We start from the raw sequence: 12225 nt of genomic DNA, 5'->3' as shown, positions 1-12225 counted from the left end.
TTTTAATATACATTTTTATTCACCCAGAATGTATTAAATTGATCAAAAGTAACAGTAAAGACATTTATGTTACAAAATATTTATATTTTAAATGCTGTATATGTAGTATTTAAAACAGTTATTTTAATTATATTAATATTTCACAATATTACTAAAAACATCCCCAAAAAAATCTTACCGACCCCAAACTTTAGAACGGTAGTATGTTATTGGTAAGCCTCACAAGTTAGCTTTTAAAAGTCTGATAGAAAAGGTATTGCTAGGAAAACAAAATCGTGGCATGGTCTTCCATGCATCAGCTTTTCTGAAGTATAAGGTATGAAAATGGCTATATGATCACTATACTAGCTTTATACTGTACATTAATGAATGACTATAATTACCACTCATCACCTGTCTAACTACCATATGGCAGCAGTCATTATTTTCCTCATCTTTATGAGCAATAGCCATGTCTCTCCAACACGCACTCATGCACCCTACATGAGCAGTAGTTTGTGTTCTCCCACAGCCCAAAGAGCACATTTAATGAACTAGCATCTATTGCATTAACCCTCCATCTCCACTCTCTGGTTCATGGATCCAAAATTAAGATGCAAAGTTTCTTGAAAGCAGAGCATTTGCATAACAAATGATTATGGTTTCTGTTACGTCGCACAGTAAGAACATAGTGTGATTTTAATGGGATGTACTTGATCCATATCCTCCTTTTAGCCTGTCAAGTACCTATTTAGTGTTTTAATGACATGTGCATACATTTAAAGTCTGTAACAACTGTTTTAAGAAAGATGTAGCCACAAAGGTGCTTACACATAAAATAAAAATGTTTAATCGAGGCTGAGTTTTTAAAGAAGCTAAAGTTTGCGTAAGCTAGCAAGCAGCTAGAAAACAATTCATGTAGCTATTGGTAAACAAAGCATAATTTTTAGGATTTTATTCTCTAATACTGATAATAAGACTTAGTTTAGACACTAATTTCAGATTTAAAAAGTGACTGTAGTGACAAGCATTATTTTAGTTAGCAAACCGTGTGTTTCATTAGCATCCCACTGTCTCTGTCCTGGCTGATGGCATACTTGCTGATTTACCACATTGATGGATAAGAGAATTAAATATTATAGAGTGCAGCAGTCTGGTTCCGGAAGTAAAAATTCCATTCATATTCTCCATAGGGGAATTCATTTTTAACAATAACTTGTTACATTATTTGAAGTTATTTTTTAAATAAAATATTTATCATAGCAAATTCCTGCTTAAAAAAACTACATATTTGTGTGCATAAAATGCATATTTTACAATAAATGTAAAATATATTGTTTCAGTATATAACTAATGTCTTTAAATCAGAAGTTTCTACATCATTTTTAATTCAAGCCATTCTTCATTGTACTTCAAATCAAAGTCTGTAATGTTGTGATTCACCTTTTAGCTGGCTTGTTTGGTTCATGACTTATAAAGCGGACTGTAGCAATCTATACCTCTAGATGTTTTAAAGCAACGTGATTGATTAATTTAATGAAATTTAACCATTAAAACTGTGAGCCAAGATTTTGCAATCACAATGCACATAACCACAGAAATGCATGTACACACACACCCCTGCTTTCCAACTTTTGCAGTGATTGAGTTTTCCACAGGGGTGTTAATGTGACATAAGAACGCCTCCAGTGATGTATTCACACCTCTGCTCCTATATTCTCTCTCACATGCACATGCTCAGAAGTGGGACACTTGTAATGTGGTTTACGGTGGGCGTCGACCAGTGTTATTGTTAACAATTAACAATTGAAGTTTATTTTTGGTAACTAAGTACTGTGGAAGTAAAATAACATATAAATATTAGATAGACTTATACTTAAAAAAAACGTAAGTGAAACCTAGAAATCTTGCCTTGACAACTAGCTGAAATAAATACGTTTGTTGAAGTACCAAAATGACTAAAACTGAAAAATACATTAAAGCCATGTAGAAATATTTTTTTTTAAACTAATAAAAATGACAAAAGCACATAACAAAATTACTATTACTGAAATATACAAATAAAAGGTCATTTAAAATATGAATAAATAATATCATAAAATATATAAAACCGTAAAATAACAATGCCTATGACAACATTAGTAAAGAGTATGTATTTATTATCTATAATATGCCTGTCGAAAAGTATTGGCATGCCCTTGTTCTGTGATTGAGAAATGTTAAGAATTAGGAAGGAACATGTTAACAGGTTTTTCTGTGCAGAAATATAGAGTTAATACGAATTAATTGAGTTCTAGAGACTTCCAGCTAATTGGAATACTTCTTTCATTCACATCTTGCCTCCTCCATCAATTATTCATCAGTCTCTCACTCTCATACTCAGGTGTGAATGTGAACGAGGAGGGAATTGTGTCTTTCAAAGATAAAAAAAAAAAAAAAAAGAGTCTGAGGATAATAGAGTGCTTATCTTCGCCTCAGATGTGACAGAAAATGTGTTACTGTCTCTTACTATTAATACAGGTAAATGTCATGCATACTCCAGATAAGATCAAAATACTGTTTGTTTTAAGGCTTTTTTTCAATAGCACAGAAAATTGAGGGGCATTTCATATTTTGTAACCGGTTTCTTTTAGTAACAGAGCCTTCTGTATTTTTTTTTTTATAATAATGGATGATTTGTTTTGTCATGTTGATTCAAAGTCTGCAGCTCTTGAAAGACTCAGGCGGTGTATCTGCTGTGCCGTAAATATGTATAGACTTTGTGCTCCGTGTGTCGCACACATACGCCGCAGCATCCAGTGATTTCAGCACAGCATTCAGGGTTTGCTGAACATCGCCCCCTACATGTCACATGAGGAAAGTGAAGGCAAAGAAAAATGGGGGGTTTAAGCTGCGGTGGGGGTGTGCTGGTGGGGTGGTTGATGAAAAAAAATCCACTGCAGATGAAATGTGAAACAAAGAGCACTGCCACCTCCTTCTCTTCCCCTCTGCAACACCCCCCACATCCACCCCACCCCTCCCAGATGACCTTGTTATTGTTGAGTCGTGGGGACCGCATCGGGTTAGTGACATCATCTATGTTAGCCAGCGAGTGTTGAGCACAGGGGGAGAGAGAGAGAGAGAGAGAGAGAGAGAGAGAGAGAGAGAGAGAGAGAGAGAGAGGGGGCTCTTAATCGGCTCTTTGTTGGGAATCAGATCATGAAGAGAGACAGAAAAACAGCTTCAACCCCCTACGGAGATGCAAAAAAAACCCTGTATTAGACTTCCAGGATTCCAATACGAAGAGATCCATGAAGAAATCACTGTCTGTACTTTCTGCCATGTCTTCACACAAAGAGATTTCCTTTCAGCTTTTTAATGCCTAAAAATGCCTTGTATTTTTTCATCCTGGGTGTGATTATCAGGTTAATATGGTTATTATGTCAGTAGTGGTTATTATTTGACTATCACAATAGAGGTTTTGCTTTGATGACGGTCTTGGATTCCCTCCAGCCACAGTCATTAGGAGACAAACCGCACATTAGATCAGTGGTTTTTCTAATGGTTTCGCTCTTTTACAGATTTTATATTGGACAACTAATGGTAACCCAACACCGTACCAAAATAGTTTTTGAACAAAATTGACATTTGAATTCTAGTAAAATGATCATGAACTGCATAAGGCACAACGATGACATAGGTTGAGGAAATTAACAAGTGATTTGCCAGTCTAAAACACATGGAATAAACACTGGGCCAAATATTTTCTTAGTATTAATTATTACCAATTGACATATGAATTTGCATCAAAATACCATAGAGTTTGATTGCACTGCCTTTGTCTACATTAAAAGATAATGGAAGCTTTTTCTCCCCTTTTAAGTTGATGAGCCTACTTATTTTGCTATGCAAGCTTATTTGCATACATGATTACTTACATTTTTTATTTATTTATTTGTTATACTTATGCAAGCAAATACATTAACACAGTAACAGCAAAAGGTAAACCACTCATAAAATGAATGGGAGAAGTTTTGTAGTTTTGGCAGTTGATTGGTTGGTTGCTTGGTTGCTCATTCGTTCGATTGGCTTTATGTAACTCTGGTTCTCCAATTGTATTGCAGATCTGAAATATATTGAAATTTAATCTTGGTAAACACTTTCAGAGATTTTGGTCTGCACTTGTAGTTAAAATGCAAATTAACAACATAAAAATAACTGCCAGTGGGTGTTACCAAGATGGCAATCTACCAGTTAGATACTCAGATGGGTGTGAATCGGTCTTATTAGCTGGCGCTTTAGCAGTCGAGCGCTGTCAGCACACTATGAATGGCCATTCGCCACATGATGAAACCGTGCGTTAGGTCTTTCTCTGTCAGCTTATATCTCTTTTAGTTCGTTCTTCATCTGTGAATAAGACACAGTTCAGCATAAACAGTATTAAATGTGACTAATTTTCAAGGGAAACTGATTCACTTCTCTGTTCCTCTATTATATTCCTTAATCATATAATTTGCCGTACCAGTGTAGCCTCTGCTGATTCAAGTGATTCTCTCTTCTGTATTATTTTGTGACACCACCCAGCTCATGTTTTCATCCCTGTTTCATCTCTGTCTGTCTTTTTTTCCCCCTCACTGCTCCTCTTGTGACTCATGCATTACTTTCGAGAGTTGTCTTAAAGCTGTCATGTAATAAAACCATCATTCAGTGCACTTATGTCTTATTATGCACAGCTCTCTGGAATACTTAGTTATGGTTGGTTAATCGCATCATCCAGTGGTCCGATATGTTCTTATATTTTTTTAATATAGTGCAACAGTCGGGTTCCAGATGTAAACATCCCATTTATTTTGAATTGAACGTTAACTTACAAACCTTTAAAAAAAGACCTACTGTGAACTATGATCTTATGAACCATTGTTGAAGCCATCAGCCTGCATTATTTCAACAAATTTTTTAAACAGTCATTTAAACAGCAGAAATCCTGATGAAACACTGCATTACCATACCTGTCAAGTATCCCGTTTTGGCCGGGAAAGTCCCGTATTTTACCCTTCTTTCCCGCCGTCCTCCCGTATTAGTATTTTCCCGTAAATCTCCCGGTTTTTAACCTTATTAAAAATAATAATAGGCTACGGGCCCGGATGGAGTAAAAAAAAACAAAAAAACATTCCTAATCTGAGTCTGTCAGTAGCCTCGCTATAACTGCCACCTCAGTAGCCTACTACAGGTACTGTAGGTGGCAGTTGTCGCGAGGTTAGTGTCTGAGGTCAGATGATGAGTGACAACCCTTACAGTCTATGGTGACAACGCGGGAAAAAACAGAAGAAAAAAAAAACAGAGACGGATGATGGACGCTACAGAGACGGAATGGCACGCACAGTATTTGTAGTGTTCTCTGTACCTATTATCCTGTGCATTGTTCATAATAAAGTTCGTAAAAAAAGAAAGAAAAAAAAAGACGGAAGGCACTCCTGCCAAAAAACAAAACCCTCATGTAAATACCGCGAATGCAAAGTCTGCAACAAATTTGTACAATAACTCACTAAAAGAGTAAAGAAAAGTTAGGCTATGTGAAATGAAAAACTGTAAAAGAAAAGCAGTATGAAAAATGAAAAGAATGTGTGGATTGAAAATAAATTGTAAATGTAAAGACAAGCAATGAACATAAAATATGCAAATAAGCCTTTAAATAAATGCTCTTCATATACACCATTTTGTGTTTTCATTTAGTCTATAATATATTGGGGGGGGTCAAAATGTGTCAATTTCCCTTATTTTCAAATCCAACACTTGACAGGTATGTGCATTACCCATAGTTCTGTAGAGAAATCTCCACCAATCACAAAACGACAGCAGAAGAACACTTTAGCGCCCACACACTCGCATGAAGCACTGCAAATGCTATCAAACTATTTAAAGATGTCTATGCATAATATGCATATCTGTAAGTCTGTAAATTCTGTAAACCAGTAGTTTTATATTGCTCCATCATTTTAATTTGATTGTCATTTTAAAATGCTTCATGGATTGTAGTTCTTTCCCTCATTAAAACCGTAAACAGTCTTGTACCTTTTGTATTTTTGTACAATTTTCAAATGATTTTTTGATTCATATTTTGATTCACCTCATAGCTGGTTGGATGGGTTCAAGGCTTATAACTCTTTAACGAAGACTTTTTAAAGCCCTATGGGAAAAAATTATGGGAAAAATACTTCAATAACCAGATAATATCTTGTCGCACGGCAGATTTGCTCGCTCTTGTTTCATGCGGACGCTACTGGCGACATCATTCCTCTCATGGACATTCCTCCCAAATGACCCTCAGAGGACTCCGTATTTACTATTACTGTTATAATTTTGCAGTGTTAGTCTAAAGCTCAAGATACTCCACTTGTCAGTCTCGCTACTTCTCGCAGAGCTGTTATAGCGAATTGTTTTGTACATTGTAATGGACTACTTTGTTCTTAGCAGAAGCTTTTAGATAACATGCAAGTAATATTATACAATAAATGAAACTAAAATCAATGTTTTATGTCCACTTACGTATTTATTTGGCGAGTAGCTGTATAACAAGCAGGATAATGTACAGTCATTAGCCCATCATTAGAGAAAGCCTCCTCGTGTACAACATCCCTTCTACCTGTTTTCCATTTTCTGTTTTTCGCAGAGTACGATTTATTTTAATGCAGTCCTTCAGAGCTTGATTGGACTTGACTATTGATGTATTCCAGCGTGTGTGTGTGCATAATCGAGTCCCGCAGCTGTGCACTGCAGCTGTGTCACTGTGATTCAGCATTGCTTTAGACAGCCAGTGTCGGTTTGTGTCTATGTTTATGTATGTCTGTCTCGGGTAGTCTGATTCAGCACTAGTCTGTACAGCGACCTCAAACCACCTCCTGTTATAAAGTTTACAGTCCTCCACATGGAGCCACTTGTGAACAGCAACCACATGAAATTCAGCACCATTGCAACACACTCAAACCCAAATATATACATACACACATTCACGGCAAAATACACATTCATCAAAACACAACTAATCACAACCCCTACTAGATTGAATGGCAAAATATCCTCATTCCTCAAAACCTGAAGGGCCTTCCTTCTGAAGGGGGTCGTTCCATTTCGGCTTGGAAAAGAGATTTCCTTCTCTTAAAAGGGTCCTATTATGCTTTTTTCACTTTTTCAACTTTAGTTAGTGTGCAATGTTGCCCTCACAGGAATAAATTGTACATTTTGACATATATTCGTACATAATTGTAAACGTTAACATATATTCAAATAGAAAAAGTTTTTTTAAAGGCAGCGGCTATTTACACTAAGTGCTAATAGCAATAGATGCTATTTACACTGTCTAAATAGCAACTAGATTCTATTTACACTGAGAAAATAGCATATTTGACAAATATTAAGTACAAATAGTGATAGCTGTTATTTACACTAGGTGCAAATAGCAATAGATTCTAATTACACTAAGTGGAAATAGCAGCATTTCTTAGCGATCTGCTATTTAGCGATAGATTCTATTTACACTATGTAAAAAAAGCAGTATTTTATTGCAATAAGTGGAAATAGTAGTTAGATATTTATACTCATAAATAGTGGCAGATACTATTTGCACCTCCTTGTTGTTGTAGCCTACATTAAACGGTATGCAATAATTATATTGAAATATTTATTTATTAAAATTATTAAATGGATGCCGCCTAATTGGGACAATAAAGCCCTCCCTAAACCTACCCCTAACCCATAAACACACGTTAGACACTTAATTTCCACTTTTCGAATATTTTCTTCATTTTTTTTATTGAAAATAAATGCCTTTCCGATCTGATATGTGATGGGAAAAGTGAAGTAGAGCGAATTCCTCAAAAAGTGGATTCGAACCTCGGGACGATTTGCATCAAAAGTTTCTGCCACGCGCCTTACCCCCCTACACAATCTAGTGTCTTCTGTAATTTTGTCTGCCCCAACCAGACGTCAGTAGGCGAAGTTAGTGTAAATGGCATTTGCCAACAAGATCTTTTATACTTTTATAACTAAATTTCTGTGCTACTAGCTTCACAATACAAATTTTACTGTTTCCAAACAGATTTCTCAAACACACCCCCCTGTTGGTTATTAGTTGGACCACATCATATACAGAAAATGTCACATTTGAGAGAAAGGCTAAATGTTTAACAGGTGTTACTGTTAATTGGTGATATACACAAACATAGTGAGAGGCTTTTGAGCAGGTCAGGACCTGGCTGGGACGGTCGAGGGGTAATCCTGAGGGATAGAGCAGGTCAGAGAGGAAATAACAGACTACATAAATGCCATCACGAGACTATCACACATTTGCAGCCTATCATGCAGATGGAGGGAGATCTGTCTTCTATCACAGCCAGGGGGTGTTGGGCTGCGAGGGAAAGCCAAAAAGAGAGGAAGTCCGTCTGTTAAATGGAAATCTCAGTAAGAAGAGAAATAATTAGAGAACAGGGAAACAAGAGTGAAAGAGTCTTAAAGGCCAAAAGACACAGCGATGTCTAGCTTTTAAAGACGGAGAGGTCATGTCCTTTTCTCTGTCTGGTTGTGTATCGTAAACCTCATTTTGAGAGGATTATCCAGTAGAGTATCTGATTTAATCCATCGCACTATAGGGAGGGCTAACTCTAAATCTGTCAAGTGTTTACCGTCTGCTTGTGACTTTGTGTGTGTGTACGTGTCTGAGATGTTATACAGTGGACACAAAATGAATTTGGGCACCTTAGACGCACATAAAATCTGTATCTGAAAACAAATGTTGCAGAATTTACTTAGCTATTTTTCCCATTACTTTTAACCAACTGAAATGGTGTGTGTGTGTTTGTGTTAGTGTTAGTGTTTGTGTTTTTTTTTCTTGGTAAACCCTACTTTATGGGGACCATCAGGATTCAATTTATTTAATTTTTTCTGTGAAGGTTGTGTTTAGGGGTAGGGTTAGAGTTAGGAGATATATACAGCTTGTATAGTATTAAAATCATTATGTCTATGGAAGGTTCCCATAAAACGTAAAAAACTCAGTGTGTGTGTGTGTGTGTGAGAGAGAGAGAGAGAATTATAATTAGCTGTTTGTGGGTCACTGATGTACAAGATGTCCACAATAAAGAAAATAGCGTAAGGAAGTGAAATTGAAAGGAAAAACTTTTTTTTAAATTAAAATTAATGAAAATGTTCCTTTAAATTAACTTCTTAGAAATTAATTGTTCATGTCTTTTCTATCAAAGTGTCATGTCCTGTTTTTTTCTGCATGTTGTTCACATAATTGTGATTATGTGGACAAAACCTTTCAAATATTTATATATATATTAAAAATAATAGTAATAATAAAACGTTATACCGAATTTTTATTTTTAAGAATTTTATTATATTACTGAGGTTGTTTTTCTTCATTATGATATCAGGACAGTCATATCACCCTGACATTTTGCATTTTATGCCTCAAAAAAGAACTACAAGCTCATCATAAAAGAGGAGTATTCACATCACATTAATGTAATTAATAGTTAAACCAATTTCCAATAGTTAAATCATAATTTTTTTTACATTTTATGCAGCATTAAAATTCTATTACATCTTATTACATGTGGCCATATTTGAAGGTCTGTGTTTCAAAGCCTACTGAACTGCCTTGCTCAATTTAGTGTTCGAACATTCAAATTGCCTATAATGATGGCCAAAAATGCTGTCTCAGTAGGTTGTAAAGCACAGTCAATAAATGCCCTTACCGTAGCCCCGCATATTCCAGTTCAGCGTGAGCCGTGACTTTGTGCTGCACCGCGACTCATTTGATTGTGTCTGCATGTGGAGTTTAATGTCAGGTTAGTCAGCAGATTTCATATCGCAGGCGCCCCGTCTTCAGTAGAGGTTTTGTATTTTTTCAGACAACCCTGCATTCGGATCTTTGCCTCATTAACATTCATGACATGCAGGAATTTGGCGGAGCAAATTTACATAAATTAGCCGTCTCTGCTACTGAGAGGGGAAAGGCAGAATATCAAAGAGAGAGGGAATGAATGAACGAGAGGGCAGGTGTGATGGGTTTACAGCATTCTGTAACCTTTTCATGGAAGGGAAACGCTTGGCACAATTCCCGAATAGTCAGGAGTTGTCAGGATATATGATACACAATTCATGTAATTTCCTGCTTTGTAACAATATGACCCTTTTGAGGCCCAGTGAGGGAGAATAGTCTGTAGTCGGAATTAGCATAAGTGTCCCAGATCTGTCGTGGAGATAAATTTGCTCCTTTGTCTGTTTCCCACATAATAAATGTTGTTAACAGGTCCAGTGGCTCATATGTCAAAGTCAGTCCCTTAATGAGCTGCAATTGTGCTTTATTTTTCCTCTTCTGTGAGCACATTTTATCCTCTCTTTTGTTGTTTGTATTCGTAGTGCTACGCGGCTAAAGTGATAGTTCACCCAAAAATGAAGTGAAATGTCAGAATTGTGAACAAAATAATTTTTAATAAATCGGTTGTTTCAATTCACAAACCTTTCTGAATGGTTTGTTCATGAATGATACTAAACTGAACCAGTTTTTAAGTTCAATTCACCGACTCGATGGTCCAGTCACAACGGTTAACAGCTCACTGAAGGGAAAGATTGTCTTAACAAAACAGACTAAATGTTTGTCTATTTTAATAGTGACATGAGGGCGAGTAAATAATGAATGCATTTTTATTTCTTAGGTGTTATACCTTTAAGCCTTTGTCTCAGACCATATCACCCATCCCCCATCCCATTTTAATTCTAACCCCTCCACCTTTTTATTCCTTCTCTATTTCACATTTCCATGCTCTTCGTTCTCTCACTCCCTTTCCATCCATTTTGCCTTTCTTCTTTCTTTTTGTCCACACCCCTCATCTCTCTTCTCATCAGGCTGATGGTGTGTGTCGTAGAAACACTTGTAGTAGCAGTCACAGATGGTGCAGCCGATGCTGCTGATGTCAGCTGAAAAACACATTTCAGCACTTTTTCCCCCAGCAGAGAGAGCTGTTTGTCAGCCGTAGCCTCTCCATACCTTCACACCCCCAACATCACTGTCTCTCTCCACTTTCAATCACAACCTGGAATGTCCAATTGGATCTGAGCCCATTAGAGAGCACTACAGCTGCATAGCTTGAATATACAAATGTAGGTATTTTTCTGCTTTTTGATGATGATCAGTAATCTATTTTCTAATTATCTTTTTATTTGTTCCTTTTTTTTTTAGCCAAGGACATTTAAAATGTAACTAAAACAGCAAAAATTAACACTAAAGGAAGAATAAATGAACACTAGGAAGAATACCGAATCAGTTTCAGTTAAATGCTCCAATATAACAACAGCAATATTCAGCTACATTTTTACTGAAACATTTTAATATATGAAGATTCCTATGCAGAGAAACGTTAATTTAAATGATTCGTTTAAACAGTTCATTTAAATCGACAATTTGAACTGATTCTTGGAAATGAATCGAACTCTAATTGCTGCTGAATCTTAAATCAGAGACGTGATTAAAACATTGAAAATAAAGGAAAGAATGATCAAAATCATCCGTAATGTTTAGTTTTTATATCTCCAGCTAAATTATCATGAATATATTGTGAATATTCACTAATTTAAGGGTCTTGATTGATAAGGCTGCACTGACTGCTTTAACCATAAAAAAAATCCACTGTATGTTTGAATGAAATCTCTCCCTCTTTCTGGTTCCTCTTTTCTCTCCTAAGTGGACACACTTCCTATCAAAGAGCCATGATCATCCCATTCACACACATGCACACTCTACATGCCATCCTCCCCCACACCCATACACACTGTACACACACATACAATACACACTAGCACACACCATCCCCCACAAAGATTACGAGTCAGCAGCTTCCTCTCAGCAGTGACTGATTGGCGCTGTTGAGTTGCCAGCAGGCAGATGAGCCTCTCTCTCTCTCTCTCTCTCTCTCTCTCTCTCTCTGTACTATAATGCGTCTACTGGACACAGACAGCCCCCGGATGACTCAGAGTCAGTAGTCATCAGTTTTGTTTGTGTGCATATTTTGTGGATGCTTTAGTATCCTTTGTTTGTGTATGATTGCGTGAGTATCTCTGAAGAAGATGGAAAATAAATGTGATCTATCCATTCTAATCCTTTCTTAAGATTTGATCTGTTCTTCATTCTGCTCTTTGTAGAATGGACGTCTATACATTTGAAGATTATCATACATCAGAATACATATCTCTGGAAAGCATTTCACAGTC

At 36.4% G+C, this 12225-nt stretch overlaps 1 protein-coding gene across 4 annotated transcripts in view; it reads left to right on the top strand.

Moving 5' to 3' along the window:
• Nucleotides 1–12225, top strand: part of bach2b (BTB and CNC homology 1, basic leucine zipper transcription factor 2b) — a 97687-nt gene that overhangs the window by 65642 nt on the left and 19820 nt on the right. The window lies entirely within an intron of this gene.

Source organism: Leuciscus leuciscus, assembly GCF_965113295.1.
Source record: "Leuciscus leuciscus genome assembly, chromosome: 19".
Lineage (NCBI taxonomy): Eukaryota > Metazoa > Chordata > Actinopteri > Cypriniformes > Leuciscidae > Leuciscus > Leuciscus leuciscus.
Note: the sequence above shows the minus strand (reverse complement) of the source record. Positions and strands in the feature narration are given on the sequence as shown.